The sequence below is a fragment of the Macaca mulatta genome, chromosome 18, assembly GCF_049350105.2.
Source record: "Macaca mulatta isolate MMU2019108-1 chromosome 18, T2T-MMU8v2.0, whole genome shotgun sequence".
NCBI lineage: Eukaryota > Metazoa > Chordata > Mammalia > Primates > Cercopithecidae > Macaca > Macaca mulatta.
The window spans coordinates 5521825-5542500 of NC_133423.1; the positions used below are offsets into that span (position 1 = coordinate 5521825).

Consider the following 20676-nt stretch of genomic DNA (forward strand, 5'->3'; position numbering starts at 1 on the left):
AGTTAAGCTGGGGTGAGGTCATACTAGATCAGGATGGGTCCTAAGTCCAAGGACTCGTGACCTTATGACAGAGAAGAGGACACACGGACAAGAAGGCAGACACATGAAGACCGAGGCAGGGACTGGAGTGATGCGCCACAAGCCAAGGACACCCAGGACTGCCGGGAGCTACCAGGAGCTGGAAGACGGGAGGAAGGATTCTCCTCTGGAGGCTTCAGAGGGAGGCTGGCCTTGCCAACACCTTGATCTCAGGCTTCTGGCCTTCAGCACTGGGAGAGAATAAATGTCTGTTGTTTTAACTACTGGTTTGTTTATGGTTTTAATTTGTACTTATTTGTTATGAATTTCACTAAATAAGGAAGAAGTTGGCTAAAAGAACCATAAACAAAATGGAATAAACATTAGTAGCCCAGTTACAGAATGAAATGGCCAGCATGGCCCTCCCCATCCACAGACAGCTACTCTCTCCCCAGGCTTCCTTGCCCACCTGCAGGCACAGACACACACCCCGCCAACCCCGGGCCCGTGACTCCATATGTGGAAGGGGAGACTTACCCGCCCCCATCAGCAATGCAACAAGTGGCCACCCAGATGGCACAGGACAGCCAGGCCCCAGCCAGCCAGTCCTATGGTGCCATCTGAATTGCAAGCTCACAACAAGGCTACCAACCGCTTTCACAGGGGAGAGATAGCACAGCTCCTCTACTCCCAGAAACATGCCAGGACTGCAGGAGCAGACCCCCTGCCCACTCCGGACTCTGGACCCCACAAGCTGCAGAGCACTCGGGTGCATACTAGAGAGACGACCCACTTCCATGGGAACATGTTTGGTTTGAAACTGTGCTCCCAGCATCCAAAACAGCACGTGCTCAATAAATACCTGTTGATTGATGATGGAAAACAAAATTGTCATGGAGCAGCCAACAGGCAAATGACTGTCTGATGGCCAGAAGATGTCATGAGGGCTCTGCCAGGGGTACAGGTACCCCAGCAGGTGCCCCCAGAGCCCAGCAGGTGAATTCATCTTCCTACACCAAACCACACACTTACAAATGACAAACACTCCCAAATGAGCCACGGTTCTGAATGCATTTAACTAAATAGCAGGTTTGACTGGCTGTTAAAAATTATTGAGTGATTCTCAAGATCAAAATTGAGTAGGTTTGTGTTTTGTAATGGTTGCAACATTGTGCAATGGGATCCTTTTGTTGAAGTACCTTATGGTACAGGAGAAGAGGAAACCCTCGCGCAGGGAGTGTCCACGCAGTCACAGGCACAGAACTAAGAGGGGGACCAACCAGAAGCATCAAAGGTGCTCATGGGCGCCCCCATTGGGGAGGAGGACCAGCTGAGACAATGTTGAAACAGGAACCTGTACTGCTGTTAAGTGGAGAGAAAGAGTGTGCTCCAGGTGAGAGAAACCCATGGACTGAGATAATAAAATCTCAACTGTTCACAGCAAGGAAAGGCTCGTGGAGCACCTGGGGGCAGGACCCACTGCAGGACACAGCACACAAGCAACCCAACCCTTTGGATACTCACAGGACCCTAGCCAGAAATTCTACACTTCACGTTATCTGTATAACTCACAAAAATGTCAAGCTTGGCCAAAGGAAAAAAAAAGAGCAATGCCCTTTTTCTTTAAAAGCTGATTCACTATCCTTAAAATTTGTAAGATTTACTATCCTTAAAATTTCTAAGAAACATCACTTTCAGGGAGAAATTGACATCCTAAACCATGTGTAAGAGAGAGAGAGGGCAGCCTTTAAAACTAAATCCGTACTTAGTCAACGGTAAGCAAATTTTAGCTTTGCTTGTTAAAACTACAATTGACTTTTTAAGACGTTAAACTTTTCAAGGATAGTTATATTCCCTAAGGTTAAAAGGTCATAATTTATCTTTGAAGGATAAATTCTATCACTGGGCTTAAGGAGGGGACATCAAACACTTTAATCCTATTTTTACCATATTCATCACATTCAACAAAAGCAGGGAAACAAATGACCACAACCCTGCCACACATGTTAAAAACATCAAGAAATAGAGTTTTCCCGAAATGGTGGAAGCATGCTGGGCTGCCCCCAGCACCCATCAGGTGCCTCCTCGTATTCAACGCTTTGAGTTCACTGCTTCCAAAATAAATGTACATGCCCTATTAGAGGAGAAGAAACCTAAAATCCTTTAGAAAAAAAGGGGACCAGGCATGGTGGCTCATGTCTATAATCCCAACACTTTGGGAGGCCGAGAAAGGAGAATGGCTTGAGGTCAGGAGTTTGAAACCAACCTGGGCAATAGAGCAAGACTCCGCCTCTACAAAACAAAATTTAAAAATTAGCTGAGTGTGGTAGGACACATCTGTAGTCCCAGCTACATGTGAGGCCGATGTGGGAGGATTCCTTGAGCACAGGAGTTCAAGGCTGCAGTGAGCCATGATTACGCCACTGCATTCCAGCCTGGACAACAGAGCCAGATCCAGTCTCTTAAAAAAACAAAGGACTGGGACTTTAATCTCACTCAAGGAGATATGTTCAAGAGGGTAAGGATGTTTTCATAACCAAGAGTTTAAAACAAAAATTTAATTTTGCAAATTAAACCAAGCACATGGTCAAGGTGTCCGTATTCTTCCACAATGAAATCATTATATAATTTCTTAAGAAATGCATTTGAGGCTCCCCTGAGATTTTAATCAAAATAAAATAAAATAAAAACGTTAACAGAGAAGTATCAACTACTCACACAACAAAGACAATTATCGTAGCAGACAGGGTCCTAAACAGAGGTGGATTTGCTTGACGCAGGTGAGGCCTCAGGGTCCCTGGCCTGCGCTGGCCCTTCCAGAGCCCTGGGGACCCTGTGTCCATGTGGGCTTCCAGAATGTGCAGAACTATGGTGCTTTTGCTCTTCCTGGGCAGGGGAAGATGCTGCCACTGCCCCTCCCATCTCGGGTGGCCACATCCCAGCCCCCAAGCTTCTTTGCCCGGGCAGCGTCGTGGGCCTGCAGCCTTGTGCAGACTGCAGAGGGGAAGCTGGATAGTGCGTGAGGCCAGGTATTTTGTGGACCCAGCCATCAGGAATAAACAACCACTTTCCATGACCCAGGCTAAAGGAATGACTGAATTACCTTCCTGTGCAAACAAACATGCAGGAAAACAGATGTGTCAGGCAACCAACTAACAATCAGCTTATTTTTCGAGATTCTGCCACATTTTCAGTTTTTTAAGATTTGCTCTTTTGTGATTTATTTCTCATACTAAACAAGCAGTCACTCCCATACTTCATCTTGCATTCATGATTTTGTACTTCTTTTCTTAAGAAGACACTCCCCCTCCCCCCAAGTCCTAGCTCCTCCCCCAGCACTAAACCCTGCAGAAACACACAGACTTTTCTAGTCTTCATCCTGATGCCTTTACTGAGGGGCTCTTGGGGGAGGCAGAGTCTGGGCCCTGCCTTGGATAAGATCTTCTCAGTTAGTCTCACTCTAAGAACACACTCCCCCCTGTACAGAAAACAAACGAGATAGCATCCATGCCCGTGCTTTTCCCAGATCACTGTGACTGCATGTCCCAGTGTGCCAATTCTTAGTCATCTTAGAGCTTCCAACGTAACCCACACAGGTGGCTACAGGAGCTGCCTACGACGACGCTGCTACGCATCTACACCTCGCTGATGGGAGTCCATCACAAGTCACAGTTGCCCGCGGCAGTTAGAGGGTGTCCAGAGAAACGAGTCTTAGTCTACGGGGCATGTCTGCATGCAGTAGCGTCCTGAGTGCCCACGGGGGAACTTCTGCTTCCATCTCTCACATGCAGGCTGCAAATACGGCACGAACCAGGAGGTAGCTGAGGAGAGTTCCAAGCAAAGCATAAACCCGTTTAAGAAGGCTTCAGTCAGCCGGGCATGGTGGCTCACGCTTGTAATCCCAGCACTTTGGGAGGCCAAGGCAGGCGGATCACCCGAGGTGATCAGCCTGACCAACATGGAGAAATCCTGTCTCCATTAAAAATACAAAATTAGCCAGGCATGGTGGTGCATGCCTGTAATCCCAGCTACTCGGGAGGCTGAGGCAGGAGAATCACTTGAACCCAGGAGGCAGAGGTTGTAGTGAGCTGTGATCGCGCCATTGTACTCCAGCTTGGGCAACAAGAGTGAAACTCCATCTCAAAAAAAACAAAAACAAAAAGAAAGAAAGAAGGCTTCAGTCTAATTCATAAATGAGATGCATGGTGAGTTATTCAGAATGAGGACTGTTTCCAAAAACATTTCTCACCCTTGAGCTTGATGTGAGCAAGGACACTCAGCCTCTCCTACAAATGCTTGGAGTCACTGGCAAGAGAAAAATGGAAACAAACAAAAAAGGTGTGTACATATGTTTGCCTGTGTGTATATATGTATATACACATACATATGCATGCATGTAAGATATATGACTGTTCTTATTTTATTTTGAAGACAAGGTATTTCTCTGTTGCCCAGGCTGGAGTGCAGTGGCACAATCATGGCTCACTGCAGCCTCAACGTTATGGGCTCGAGCGATCCTCCCACCTCAGCCTCCTGAGTAGCTGGGATTACAGGCATGCACCACCACATCTGGCTCATTTTTGTATTTTTTGTAGATATGGGGTCTCGCCATGCTGCCCAGGCTAGTTTCGAACTCTGACCTCAAGTGAGCCACCCACCTCTGCCTCCCAAAGTGCTAGGATTACAGGCACGAGCTACCGCACCCAGCCTGCCTGTTCTTATTTCATACATGGAACATGACAGCAACAGAAAGATTCACACCAAGGTACAGGAACCGCCCTGACATGCAACTCTCAGTCAAGAACAGATCTCAGGATCCTTTGGCTGAACTCACTGTTGACACGTCTGAAGACACCGAGGCACAAAAGGCCACCCAGAAGCTGCCTAGTGGAAAGGCCAGGGCTCGCGCAGCTACACTGAATCCTAGCCCAGTGCTATTCCCCACCACAACAACCCGAGAAAAAGTCTAGGGAGACAGATGACAAAAATTAAAGCTTTAACAACCTATGGATGGTTTGAGAGGTCAAGGAGTCAGGCCTTCCCGGGCTTAACTGACATGACCATATCTGTCTAACTCTATAACCTTATAACATCAACCTATGTGCGCTATTTATAGAACCTTAAATTCCGTAAGCCTCACTCTATAAATGAAGAGAATAATAAGATAACTATAAAACTGAAATTATATAACGCAAGTGGAGTGTGTCAGGAATATAGTCAATTCAGCAGTTCTAAAATACTTAGTGAGTGCCTACCATTTGCCAGGCAGTACTGCTGGTGTTCCAGGCACTATCTGTACAGGCAATGAACAAAACGGACAAAACCCCTGTCCCCATGGAGTTTAAATTCCAAACTTTCTGCTGTTATTATCATTATAGCTATTATTATTATCAGATATCGGCACTGTGCAAGGGTACACTGAAAACAGAAGAATGCTACCGTTAATATTTATAAATGAATAATGAAAGTCATCCCTTAAATGTGTTTTATAACCTAAAAGGTGCCAATGCGACTTTGGGATGTGGTTAGAAGAGGTGCATCTGACAGCTGTTCATTTTCTTGCCCAGCCCCTTCCCTCCTAGTGAGAGGCACAAGGAAGACGCAGTTATAATGCGGTGTGATTTAAAGAAAGGGGAACCTCTTAGAATTGGGTCTGCCCAAAGAACCCCATCTACCTCCTGGGATGGCTCGTGGGAAGGTCGGGGGAAGAACGGCTGAGACGCACACGCATCGTCAGGTGCGGAAAGATTTGGGAGGTACCCTTAGACACCGGCAGGGCTGCAGGGTGGTGGCCAGCACCCCGCAAATGTTACACACGCACGCCTCCTATCACGCAAGCTTGCTTGTTCAATGTGGGTGTGGAGGTGAGGCCTGAAATGCAGAACCTGAAGACAGCGGAAACAGCGTCCGCGTCACTGGAGACAGCGGAAACAGCGTCCGCGTCACTGGAGACAGCGGAAACAGCGTCCGCGTCACTGGAGACAGCGGAAACAGCGTCCGCGTCACTGGAGACAGCGGAAACAGCGTCCGCGTCACTGGAGACAGCGGAAACAGTGTCAACGTCACAGCACAGGAGTGGCCTCCCCATCTCAGAATGGAAGAGCTGGCTGAAGAGCAGGAAGGAGCGGGACAGACGCTGGAGGAGGCAGAGGCCAGAGGCAGGTCGCTGCCGAACCATGGGGAGGCATGGAGGAGGAGAGGGCGGAGATGAATTGGAAAATGGAGTTTTTGTTTCCCGTATTCAGTCCTGATAACATTTATTTCATTGCTCAATGAAATTTTTACAGGATGCATAATAAAATATTTCATATAAAGTTAATATTGATAACCACTTCAATCTCCAAAATACTCTCGCTATACCGGGAGATCCATTACCTCAAGGACCTTCTTAGCTATTTTTCTTTGTCCTCGAACTGTCTAGAAACAAGCAAGTACTCAAAACGAGTATGTACTGGATAAATAAGCCAATGAATGGGCCAGCAGTTGGAGAAATGAGCACATGAACTCCACGAGGTAGGAATCAGTCCCAGGTATTATCATCCCAATTTATAGTTGAGAAATCTAACAGTGAAAGAAAAGATGCGCGCTCTGCAGGTACAAAGCTGGGAAGTTTGGATGTTGAGGTCAAGCCGCTGTAGGGTTCTTTACCCAACGGCATCAACGCACGACCAGCAGTCCCCCTGGAAGGTTCCGGAAAGGCAAGAATGAGCATAACGGACCCAACACCACATGTCAGGAAACCAAGGGGATTAAACGTTTAATGTCAATATTTATTTCTTATTTCACATCCCCGCCTTGGTTCCGAGAAGGATTTAAGGCAGCATGATTTATGCTCAGGAAGGCCGTGCTGATTAAACCCTCACATTCACGCGCAGGAGGTAATGCATGGAAACCTCTCACGACACGGGTGTGACACGCTGATGGCTCACAAGTCCCAGGAACCCTGGGGGCTGGGGTCTATGCCTTTACCACTGGAAGAAAAAAAAAAAAAAACTAATGATTATTACTCATCAAAAGCAGTTTTTCAATAGACAAAATCTTTCGATGCGCTGGCTCTACTGAGAAAATGAAATAAAAGGCACTGCGGTGCACCACAATATCTAAAATTTATTGTAAAACCCATCTAAAATATCACAGAAACAATTTCTCCCTCGAGTGTTTTATGAACAGCAAATGGGAGGAGGAAAAATATTTTTACTGATACCCTTGAACTAAGTTTATAGAAATATGTATGTGTGAACATGTCATATTTAAGAGAGAAGTTAATAGAAATATCCAGAACCTCACAGCATTTTTTTAATTTGAGTTGGTAACCAACCAAATACCATAAAAACGCAATAATGAAGGCCATCTCATATACAAAAGATGCAAAATTTAATGGGAAAAAAAAAAAAAACCTTTCAAATAACCATGCAGAAGCCCTGGCAAAGCAGTTATTATTCCCAGAGCATCGCCACTATCCCATCCTCCGGAACTATATTTATTATGACTTATTAGATTTTGGAGCAATTGTCCTCTGAAGAGCACAAAATGCTGCAAAATATTATAACTTTTAAAACTGTGCAAAAACTTTACGAGGAACACTTCTAAAGCTAAAGTATCACTGAAAATTGCCAGAGGAGATGGCAGGGAGAGATAAGGAAGTAGATGGAAAGAAAGACAGCAGGGAAAGGAAAAGAAGGAGTTAAGGAGAGGGCCCCGGGTGGCCGCAGGGAGAAGCTGTGCAGGGAACCCACAATCCCACTTCCAAATAAAGGGCTCCCAGGCTGCCCTGTTTCTCTCTGGCCCACAGGCTCCGGCTCCAGCCATCATGTATTCACTGGCCATGTGGCTGTTACCATGCAAGGTTCCCCACACTTGCAGAATATATTTCAGCTTCTCTCTCTGTGTGTAGAGAGGAGCCCATCTAAAATTAGTATCTTCTAAATGATGGTAAACGGAATATAAAGAACAAAGCCTCCAGTGTGGGCCTCCATTTCAAAGAGTGCTGAAGACGGCAAGAAGGGACATCGGTATGTGTGCAAATACGAGTCACCGTAAGAGTTTATAAATGCATCTAAAAATCAATTAATTAATCCTCCCAAACCACTGCATAAAGACAGTCTTCCCACCCAGTGAACCGCATCCTCCACAGTGTGCAGGCCAGGCGTGCAGATGCTCACTAGAAAAAAAGGTGCTGCAATGTGGACTTCAACAATTCAGAGTATGCAATAGTCCTTCCGAGTGAAAAGTGTGAGGAAGCCCCACATCACTCCTCAAAAAGGAAGGCCACTAGGAAAGGGATTATGAGACCAGCAAACAGGTAGTTTCTCTTTCCAACATTAATCCACCAGGCTGACTCATACTATGTCCCCCCACTCCAAAAACTAAAATCAAACAAGAAACCATCCCAACACATCTGTACTTCTCAGACATTAATGACTGGTGACCCGCACCCAACACACATAACACCGGCATCCATCTTCTTGTATATCTTAACAGAGCTGACATGATTGGCAGGTGCTCTTTTTAGTACTGCCACTATATTTATATATTCACCATGAAAATCAGCAGAAAACATACTGGAACGTTGTTAAGGGAAGTTTTCAGGTTTTTCCTAAGTGTGCTATAATACTAATTCCAAATTCCCCCAAAAGTGAGAAAAGATTGTACTTTATAAGACTCGTGAGAATACACTGGGATGTAAAATATGTTTCCACAGTTCGATGGTTTAAAGAGATAACAGTGCAGGCTGCAGATATAACTGATACCACTTTTGTATGTGAACATGGGAGAAAACTCCAAAGAGAACTCCTACGACACAGAAAACGATGACGGAAGCCCGGAGTTCCAGAGCTGCTGAGGCTGTGGCCCAGCTCATAACTGCTCTCAGGCCGCCGGGCACAGGCAGGCTACCAGCCCTACAGAGATAGGGATAGGCGTCCTGTGAAATGGGCTGTGCACCAACACAGACCCCCAGTCCCTTCATCACAGGCAGCCCTGAGAATTGGAAGAGTCTTCCTAACTGTGCGTGGCAAACTTAACCTGACCAGAACGGACATGAAGTTACTGCCGGTCTCTCCTCGCCCAAGTATTGTGACTATTAATCCATTTACCTGTAGAAAATCTCATGTTTAAGCTGAGGATGTTGCGAAATATACAGTATATGCACAAAATTTCTTTTCAAAAATCTGAAAAGTTCTGAATTCCAAAACATATCTGGCCCCAAGGATTTCAAGTAAAAGATGTGGGACCTTCTTTAAAATGTGAAGGAACTGGGGGCACACGCCACTTCCTTCAGGGTTGACCTGGAGTCTGAAAACTGAAAAGCCTAGATCAGAAAACTCTCCTTTCCAATGTGCAGAACTACCTGTTAAAAGGACGTGTTTCAGACCCTCGAAATACCTACTAAATAAACAAATAACGTATATATATATATCTCAATGGAAAGTTGAGAAAGACAAACCTAACTCCAAATTAAACTTATTTTAGACTTCCCAAAATACATGCAAAACATCTTACAGCTACATGGTCTAAAAGGCCATCAGCAAAATCAAGTCCATTGAAACCATCAAATGTAAAAAGATTAAACTAGAGTATACAACACATAGTCCCCTCGGATTTGGTTTTATTGATGTAAATTACCTGCGTAGACACATTAAAACTCAACTGAGAGGCAAAGTAAAATTCCTGCTTGAAAGATTCTCAAATGAGGGAAATCTGGCCTCAATTATTTAAAAAAAAAAAAAAAAAGGTCCGGACACAGTGGCTCATGCCTGTAATCCCAACACTTTGGGAGACTGAGGTGGGTGGATCACCTGGGATCAGGAGTTCGAGACCAGCCTGACCAACATGGAGAAACCCGGTCTCTACTAAAAATACAAAAATTAGCCGGACATGGTGGCCTGTAATCCCAGCTACTTGGGAAGCTGAGGCATGAGAATCGCTTGAACCCAGGAGGCAGAGGTTACTGAGTTCACACCACTTCACCCCAGCCTGGGCAAAAAAGCGAGATTCCATCTCATAAATAAATAAATAAGGCATCACATGCACTTATTTTCCTTCCAAGGGATAATTTTTGAAGCCCTGTGAAGATCTAAAATTGCAGAGTGGTCCAGGCATAGCGGAACACACCTATAATCAATCCCAGCACTTTGGGAGGCCAAAGCAGGAGGATCACCCAAGTCAGGAGTTCGAAACCAGCCTGGCCAACATGGTGAAACCCGTCTCTACTAAAAATACCAAAATTAGCTGGGCGTGGTGGCAGGTGCCTGTAATCCCAGCTACTCAGGAGGCTGAGGCAGGAGAATCGCTTGAACCCAGGAGGCGGAGGTTGCAATGAGCCACGATCACACCACTGCACTCTAGCCTGGGGACAGAGTGAGACTCTGTTTCAATAAATAAATAAATAAAATTGCAGAGTGCAGGCAGGAAACACTGTTTATACATTAGCCAGCAAGGAACAGGTATCTAAAAATGTCCTCTTGGGGTCAACCATGCTATTGAGCCTCACAGTGTTCTCATGTAGTGGACAGAAATGCAAAGATCTGGGGAGAAGCTCCAGGCTAGAGAAAGACTCACACCAAGCACCCGTGGAAATGACCTCCGAAGGACCATGCCCCAGGCAGGATCACAGTGATGTGGTAATGGGCAAAGGCAGCCCGGCTCCACGGCCACACCAGCCTGAGCTGCCCCTGCCAGCACAGCAGCCTGAGATCTCAGCAGAGGACGTCAGTGGGCACCACCTGGGCACCCACTCTGTACCAGACTTGGGGCCAGGCACCTACAGAGCCTCATCTGCCTGGAGCCTGTGAGGCCCACGCACAGTTCCCACCCTCCACCACTGGAGAGAAACTACATCTCCTCACCTTCCACCCACTGCCAACCCAAAAACGCCATCGGGCTGGTCTCCAGCCTGGGACGCACATTGAAAGATGCTGATATTTGATTTTTTCCCCACAAGGGAACTGATAGGTTTTTTGAACTGGCTTATTTAATATTATAAATCTTATATAAATATTATAAATCAAGTGGTTCACCTCCCATCCACTGATGGCACTTACTTCGATAATCCATCCTATGCAGTTCGCATAGGGAACTTGGGTAAAGTACAGCATTGGAAGAGTATCTGTGAGTTTCCAGCCAAGAAATGTTCCACGCACTCGTTTGTTCTTATTTTTCTTGTAATAGCCAGGAAGGGCTCGTACCGCTTCCACAAATCACGGGGAAGTCAGGGGAATCGGGGAAGAAAGACGACGTCTCTTTAATTTCGCACGCATGATGTTTGCAACCACTAAGGTCATACCTGCGCGTGGTGACTGACAACTTTTCAGCTTGATTCAAAGCAAACAGCTGCTGGGCTGATCGCCTAGCAACTAAAAATTGATGGATGACCCTTAAGATGAATAACTACCATAAATCACCTCATTCAAACTCTCCAAGAAAAAAATTAAAAAACAATGGTTTTCATGACATTTGCTGAGCTCCATAATGTGCCATGATAAATTTGGCCTCCTTATGGATGCACAGTTGTGGTTGTGAAAGTTGAGTCACTTCTGTTTTTGTTTCCTGTTTCCTGTAATTCCTGATGCTCAGGACCCTTCGTAAGGTGCGTTCCTAGGAACATGCTGCTCCAGCAGGAACGGCAGCCCCGGGTGCCTGTCAGTCACTCCAGGACGGACAGGAGCTGCTGAATTTCTCATCACCAAACAGCTTTTAATCAGGAAACGGCAGTCTTACATCACAAAGATGGAAGGGGACCCCGTGCATTAATAACGGTTACAATACATTTAGTGTAATGATTTGACCTCGGCCAACATTATAGACGCCATGATTCATATGAATTTGATAAACTACTTCCTGTTTGTAGACATGTCATATGTTTCTAAAAGGCCAAGAATGTGCTTTTAACTTGCAAATAAACACAGACCTATAAACCATAATAGGATTGAGAGGAGGTCTTGGTATTTGTCCTCTAAAACACCCAGTATCACCACCATTATGAGCACTTCCACAAGTAGATGCATAATGATGAACAGACTATTTTTCCAGATGGTATTTTCCTGTTTTAACTTAACATTCAAAAGGAGGCGTGGGCAATTCCTTTCACCATCTTTCTTTGCCCCCTTTTCTTGTTACACTGGGTTTTGTTTGTTTCTTTTAGGTTAGATTGATGTTACATGGAAGGTAGTTTCCAAAAAACCAGTCCACCGACTCGGGTTAGCACTTTGAAACCAAAAACAGCTTCCTGCTTTCTTCTTTCACCTACCATCACCAGCACCCAGGGTCGGCACGTCATAGACCGCATGTCACAGACTGTCACACTCACCTGTCTTCGCAAGAGCTAGGGCTTCCCCAAGGAGGGGGTTCAGTCCCTCAACAAGCACCGGGAGCTCTGACTATGAGCCAGGAACTGTGCTGGGCTCTTGACGGTGGAAGGAGAACAAGATGGCCCTGCCCTCATGGAGCAGAGTGTCCACCAGGACACGAACAAGTCAGTGAGCAATCTTATAGACAGAGACATGCTGCATGGTGCGTACAGTGTGTGCCATTATACTAGAAAGGAGTTCACACCATCGGACTGGAAGCTCCCAAAGATGAGATGCATCAATCCTGGAAAGAAAGTTACTTTCATTTAATAGACTGTACAATTCCAAGAAACCTTCTCTATTTAAAAAGCCAAAGAGGGCTTTTAGGCTCTGGAGTGCAAGCCACACTCTCTGAGCATCAAAGCTGAGGTGGGCTTTGAGGAGGGCCTGCAGGTCGGGTGGCACCCACCGGAAGCCCAGCTCATGGATTACCCTGGGGATGGCATGTCACAAGACTTCCTGCAGGCCAGGGTAGCATGCCCAACACCTGCCCCACCCAGGGCTGACTGTGGCCAACCCCTCACTCACTTTGAGAGCTCCTCTATCCACCACATGCAACAAAACCCCTGAAATGGAAAGATGAAATAAAGCAACATTAGCAACAAATAGAATGCCTTAGTGGCTGAAGGGCCACGACCTAAGCTGCTCATAGCCACCGGCAGCCCCAGATTTCTGGCCCATGAAGCATCCCGTTAGAAATAAAAGTGGGATGCGCCTTGTTCCCTGGTGTCTGCGTGAATGCCTAGATTCTGGGATCTGTGCTCCTGGAAGAAAGGACGAATGCACTAGAATATCCCGCTCTACCATTTTCAAGGACTAGAGATGTGAGGACCAACCGTTGAGAGGTTCAACTTTGGATCTACCATCCCTTAGAACCAACTCCCTGCTGAGCAAATGTCAATAACGCTGCCATCCTGAAGCAAAATGAAAAAGACTTATATTAATTAGGTCGCCAAGACTGCTTATGTTGCATATGCTACTACATTTAGGCATGCGATGATAACTGTGCATTCTCCCCACAGCATCATGCTCCTGACACGGGAGAGCCTGGGCTTCATTTGTCTTCCTAAATATAAATGGCCACTATCTGTAGCACTTAGGAGAGGTTAGCTGGCTGCAAATAAATAGCATCTTAACTGCTGCCCTGATAATGGTGAGCTCTGGGGTACATCTCCACTTTTAACACTACCAGGGTCCTATAAGGATGGAGTGGAGGCGATCCATTTGGAAAGCCATCTTTAATGCACATGTGTGTGGCCAGAGTCTGTTGCAGCATTCACGCCTTCTCAGCATTTTTGCCCGGGCTCTGACCGCCCTCGGTAATGCCTTCCTGGGTGGAACCTACGGAACAGGACAATTGGCATGCTGTCCCTTTAAGACTGAAATGCTTGTTTCCTTGCAGTAAGAAAAGTAAATCACGCTATAGTGAGTTGAGCTTTGAAAAAAGCATCCATCCATTAAAGTTCATGGATCCGCGTTTTCAGATTGTCCCTCCCCTGGCTGTGTCTCAAGTTACAGCCTTGTACAACCCAAGTCTAAATAATATTCACCATGATAAATGACACCATAACTCCGATATCCACAATCAATCTTTGCTTTAAAGATACATCCATCTTCAATAATGTTGATGGGGATTCTGTAAAATGGAGAACGTGACTGTCTTCCAGACCTCCTAACGGCGGGGGAAGGAAGCCCTGAGTGATGGCTGTCAGCCCACATCTGGCTGCAAAAATAAATTAGCCTTATGCAGACAAATGAAAGGGCTAGCTCCGCCTAGGAAACAGCCACTCCTGAGCAATGGCTAATTTATAGGACTTCCTTCTGGAAAGTTCCTGGCGAAGGCAACAGTCTCCTTCACTATCTCTTTAAATGGTATCTGATGCTGTAAATAACTTCAGTGTGGTAGGGACTGTACGAAGTACAAAGGGGCGGGGATGAGAGAAACAATAACTTTTCTCACATTCTCACACATGATTACAATGCAAAACTCTACTCTTCAAGGGGAAAAAAAAAATTTATTTTAGCCAAATGCTTTTATAGTTTAACACCATGCTCTCCTCTAGCTGATTTTTTTTTTCCTTTGCACTTTTTGGTGGTTTTCTAGCGGTTTGGAAACTCATATAAAAAGTAAACAAGCTGGGGGCAAAAATGGCCCTTTCTCTTCCTCCTCCAAAATATCCTTTTTTAGCAACTTTTAGACTCGAACCTCATCACTGTCTTTATGAAGGCGGGAATGGGGTTACAAATTCTAGGCAACAGAGAAAAAGAAGAAACATCTATCGGGTTTAGTAGGTGGTTTCAAAAATAGCCTGGAGTAAAACACTTATTAGGCAGACTCTAAAAAAAACAGAAGACCAAACTTCTGCCGCAGGAGTGGGGGACCTATGAATTTGGATACCAGGGAAATGCTTTGCTGCTGGTTCTTTATGCCTCTGACCTTGTCTCACTGAGTATTACTCAGGGCTTGAATCCTTAAAGACTGCTAGAGAGTGGGGAGATGCAGGGGGACCAGGGTCATGCTTTCTGTGGGGAAAGCCGGGACTCCATGGTGTGTCCCTACAGAGCCGGGGGCTTGTGTGTTCCTGGGCTTGGAACCATCACTCCTTTGGGTCTCCGAACCTTCCCAGGCAGGACCTCGGAGCTGCTGCAGCAGGCTGAGGTGGGGAGGGTTAATTCTGTGAAGGTTGAAGGACTTACAGTAATGCTCTGAAGACAGAAACATCACAGGCTTTCCTGGCAAGGGGTTCACAGAGGGTAGGAGGGACTGCAAAATGAACTCTCTCAGGCTTTGTCGGCGGCGTTTCCCAAGGCCCAGCCTGGCCCCTTTGATAAATGACACATGTCATTCTGTCAGGGGCTGACACTGCGGCTGGGAGGGCTGGTGATGCATGGCTCCAGGGAAAAGGAAATCAACTTTTTGGCATCGAGTGTGTCTGTGCCCTGTATGAGGATTTTGTTTCTCCAAAAGTGAAAGATAGACTTAGGATTTAAAAAAAAAAAAAAAGTTGAAAAACAGATTGAACGACAGCTTACACTTAACATAAATTAACTCAGTAATGGCGAAATGTGCTAGCCTGTGATAAATAAAAGCTACATTAGTCAATTATTAATCACACTCTAACTTGTAGCCAGACCCATGACTTAAATCTGGGGCCAGAGTTGCTTTACAAACAGATAAGACAGTGCCTGATACGCGTCTTCAGAGAGCAATCAAGAAGGAATCAAAGATTTCATGGGCTCACCAATGGGAATGAATAGAAGGTTCTAGAACCATAGAGTTGGGTGAGTGGGGAGCAAGAAAAGACCAATCCTTTGCAGACACAGACTATCTACTGACTGTGTGAGGAAAATTAAATGTAACGGCTACATCCAAACACTTTTTTCTCCCCAATCAGGACTTATTTGCTTTGAATATGCAAGACACTTGTACACTGCAAACATATGTTTATATTTCATATAATGTTTATATTTGTAAGATTTTGCCTTGAAAATATGTTGCAGTTTTGCCCCCACACCTACTGAGTTGCATGTTTTGAATCTGATGCCTGCTAAGGGGATTTTCCTAGAGATAGTACTAATTTCCAAACTAATTGCTTAGCACAGATTTATAAATTCAGCTTCACATTTTACCAAATTGACATTTGACATCCATGTACACAAAAACAGGGCAAAGTGCAAACCTGCCTCTCCACCAAGTGTCTCTCTTTTGGCTCAGTTCTAAGCAACCCATCCAAAGAAAAATCAACATGGAGAAGCTACTCTCGAAAAATTTATGGCTTTGAGGTATCACTATTCTTCATAATAAAGAACATTAAGTAAAACCCACCACCAGGATACAGTCTTCCATTAACTGCTGTCTGCTGTGCTCAGGATGGTGGGTGAGCCCAGCAGCACCTCTCCTTGGGCAAAACTTCCCCCTTCAGGCTCGGAATGTGGAGGATGGTCAGCTGTCTCATTGTCAGCCCTACGTGATGACGAGTTTATTTCCACGACAGTGGGGCTCTAATTTCTAGTGCTCAGAAGACCTGCTGAGGCTGTGGGGGACTTCTGATGTTCCAAAGGGCACGCTGAGGTTGTGGGGCAAGCGTACAGAGATGGGCCAGCTCACAGTCAGAAGAAAGTGGCGTGGACAGGCCATCATGCTGACACATGGACAGAAGCGATCACATCTCCAACTCTCCCACGAGCTCCACGTCATGCTCACCTACCGCCAGGCCTCACTCGCAAACAGTAGGTGTTCAAGAAATTGCTGAATTCAATTCAAAATATTTAATTTTTCTTTAAAAAGCTAGAGGCAAGTTTCCAGCCCCATCATCCATGATTGAAGGTGCCCGTGAACCCAGGAGGCATTTCCTAGAGGCCTGTGCACCCACCATGCACGTCCACACCCAAGAATGCTCCTTGTACAGCTTCCACATCTCACGTGCACTGACATGTCTACATAGGCCTTGACAGGAAAATGGCAGGAGGGCCCAGAAGTTGTTGATTTCAGCTTATTTCCAATTTTATAAGTAGAAATAAACGCAAATTTTACCAAAAACAAATTCTCTAGGCACAACCAGCTTTTCTAAAAAAGAAAAAAAAAAAAAGGACAGCTGTTGCTTCATGACGGCGACTTCCTCCAACTCAGGGGTGCCAAAGATGGGTGCAATGAATCGCATGGTTGTAGAATAGCACACGTTAGGAATTCTCTAATAATATAAGCCCTTTGTTTACAGAGAAGGAAACTGAGGCTTGAGAAAGAAAACGGAAAAAGAAATTAATGAAAGAACAAAGACCCAGACCTCTACCCTACAACCAATGCCCGCCGCACCCCTCCCCGCCACCCTGTATCCTGTACTGTGTGCAAGCATTGATTCAAAGTCAACCTTCTGAATTTAAACATGGACAATTAACAGGCAGGTTCCAAATCGAGTCCAAATGTTTAAAATAGCCGATAAAGCCAATGGTTTCTTAGACGGCTATAAATAAGAGTAGTGCAGGGAGGGGGGATCATACATTAAAATCTGGGCTGATGTTTAAACTTCTCCCTTCCTCCGGCTGAAATATAATTTTTCTTTAGTCCATAAAAAATTCAGATAGTGTGCAGAATGTTTATATATTACCAAGGTCTCTCTTTAAAAGGTTTATACTTTTACTTTATGACCTGTCCTTGATTTGACACTTCCGCTCATCAGAAAGGGATTTATAAAATAATCCTGAAGGTGAGGAACAGACATCTGTCAGGGACTAGCTGGGTTTCACGATGCGAAATTTAAGAAGAGAAAGAAATCCTGTTAAGCTCTCTTTAGTCACCAATAGACATCAAAGGTAATAATTAAAGAAGACAGACGTCATAAAACATAAATTTATGTCTCTTTTAATAATGCACAAGCACCGTAGTGTGTAAAACATCTATTAGGTTGAAAGAACATGAAAGTGTTCCAATAAGAAAAATCTATGTTTTGTTTTGGGGTATTTTCCCTTCCTTTAAAAAAAAAAGTGAGGATCTTTTTTTTTTTTTTTTTTTTTTACAAGTTTAAACTGAAGTCTTTCAAAACCTTTGCCATCTGTGGGTACATGAACTATGAATGACCCCGAATGATTTGCACTCTGCTCAGAATCCCTTAGAAAGCACGGGAAAAAGTATCATTAAGAATGACTGATGACTGTCAGTCATGGTTGACCTCATCCAGGCTTTGGTCTCTGCCTCAGTAATAAGCTGGCCTTTATTAGTACCAACACTCCATAAAGGGGGTGTGTTTAGTCACAGGATAGTGGCCTTCTAATGCCCATTGCTTCTCTCTGGAAGATTGATTAGTGCTCATTTTTACTGCCTTCCCAGCACATGCGGGGCCAGGGCTGCAGAGAATCAGGCCTGCAAACTACAAACTCGAGTGAGGAGGTGGGAAAAGGATGCCTAGCAAGAGAGGCGGGGTGCAGAGTGGGGGACAATTTTTTTTTTAAGGAATCTGTCTTTCAAAAAAGCCCCAACCACAAAACCATATGTATATTCGATTCCAGGGCGTGGAGAAGACAGGCCAGGAAAGCAACTGTCTGTCGAAATGGAACTGAAGGAGCCACTTATGTGTTAACTTGTCTGAAAAACAGAAGGGGATCCTGGCCTGCAACTCCCTCTCTCTAAAATCAGCAGTTAGGAGCAAATCAATGAGGAGGCTGCCTGCAGAATTAGGCCTCATAACCAGCCTGACATCAAAATACAAAGATGTAATTATTACCCATTAAAACTGAACATGTGTGAAACTAAAAAAATCTTCCCTATACGAGCACATAAAAACCCATCCACCACTTTTGTATTAAACTACTAAATTATTTTTAAGAAGCAATTGCTATAGAAACAGACAAACGAATTTATATATATATAATTTCCATGTATCCCTAAATCCCTTGTACCGCCTCCACTCTCGTTGAGATAACTGAGTGCCGTGAATTCCCAACAGGAAGAACTGAGGAATAAATGTATTATTATCTTCATCATCACCCTCACACCCATCACGGGAGATCAAGAGCCGCAGTGCTGGGGGGAGCGGGAGGTGCGCCACGGAATACTCCGAGCAGGTGCTCTGCAGAACAAATGAAGGAAATGATCCCATGTGGACCTCCTCCATTCCAAATATGTCCATAAACAAATTTAGCTCACAGGGTGATTAATTTGCAGAGACCCTTTGGGAATAGGCCAGACTCTCAGTAGTCTAATGCCTTCAGCCAGTTACTCCCAGAAATTTAGCCAAACACCACAACAAGATCCTACTTTCAGAAAGCTGCTTGAGAACCTTGGGATTAGGTTACCGTGTACACGGGCACCTACTGGATTCGAAAGTGTCTCCACAAAAAATAGGGGAGTGGAGGGGGCAGTCTTTGAGAACTGGGTTTAAACACAGTCTGCCTGGAGCAAATAGTTAGCATCTCATTTTGGATAATTCAGAGTAAGCCAGAGAGGAGGAGGACAGAAAGCCCCCTCCCATGATCTCAGGACAGGGTGGCTGTCACCAGCATTGAACCTGAGCTCCTGGAGCCCCCAAGCCCTGGACCATCCCTTGACCCCATTCCACCAGCTTCTTGGAGCTCTGCGTAGAGAGGGGAGGAGGAGTTGAGAAGAGAAAGGAGACAACGATCTTTTGTGAACGTTGCAGTTTTAAGTTAGTTCTCCTTGAGAGCTTTTGAGACACTAATTTTTCCAGTATTGAAAAGTGAGGAGAAAAGACAAGTTGCAAACTCCCTCTCCGCACCTACTCTCCACCTGGGTATGAGATCCTTTCTGCTTCCTTTTTCTAAAATAAATGCTTATTACTGATTTTAAATTGACAAATAATACAAGTTCAATACCTGCTTAAAAAAAAAAGTCAGGCAACTTTTCTGCTGCAAAAATAAAATGCTGCAAGGTAGCACAACCCCCCTTTAACACAAGCACACAAGCCACGCCGCTACAAAACCCAGACCTTTGTGCGCGGCTTCCTTTTAAAACTGCCAGTGCGCTAGTTTCATTAAGATTATTAGTGTTTCATATACAGACAATGCACCAAGCACTAACAATCTGATCACTTCCTGGCTGACTTAGAATACTTATTAGAATATTTATTTCCCATTACTTTCTAGAGTTATAGCAGTTTCCCTCAATTAAAAAATTTTAAAATATATACATATATATTAACATATACATGTATGTATATATTCTCCAAGTTTGAAGGTAGTTCAAGGAGATTTGTGCACAGCACAGTAATGCTAAGGTGTTGTTTATGGTCATATTATTTGCCCGGATTTGGCTTTTCTTGATGCCAGTACCTTCCCAGGTCACAATAAAGCAAGGCAGGAGAAAATAGACATGTTTTACTGTTATTTTCATGTAGCTAAGAACCGAAGCAGGGCAGGCTCTTATAGAGTATTACACAGTTTACTGCATTAATAATAGGATGCCCCAATGCTGTGACACATTCTGTACTTGAAATAAATATTAGTCACAATACTTGCGTTTTAAATCCATATATTTTAAAGCCAGCTGTAACAACCACACAGGCACCAGGGATGACTTGCCAATAAGGCATATTAACCACTTTGAAAAGAGCCTTCACTTCAGTTCAGCATTCATTGGTATGTCGTACCATTTCTTGCTATGAATCTTGCAGCTGGCTTTTAAAAATAGTAAAATGTAATAAATACAGGTTTCTGAAAAGTTCACATTCCCAAGTCAGAATGTATACTGACCTTCGCGGCTGATTTAATTTATTTCATCATATGATCTTGCTGAAGATGCACTTTACTTTTAACTAAAAACTGAGGATTTTTTTATAACCAAATTTTCTAAAACTCGACT

The 20676-nt window shown here is 44.7% G+C and overlaps 1 protein-coding gene across 4 annotated transcripts in view; it reads right to left on the reverse strand.

Annotated features, from left to right (window-relative positions):
- The window catches only part of TSHZ1 (teashirt zinc finger homeobox 1), a 79868-nt gene that overhangs the window by 48704 nt on the left and 10488 nt on the right, over positions 1-20676 (reverse strand). Inside the window, exon 1 of one of the 4 annotated variants that reach the window (XM_077974780.1) lies at positions 12326-12612. The exons of the other annotated variants lie outside the window; for them this stretch is intronic. The gene's annotated coding sequence lies outside the window, so the exon portion shown is untranslated. Of the gene's footprint in view, positions 1-12325; positions 12613-20676 lie in introns of those variants that run through there. 4 annotated transcript variants of the gene reach the window in all.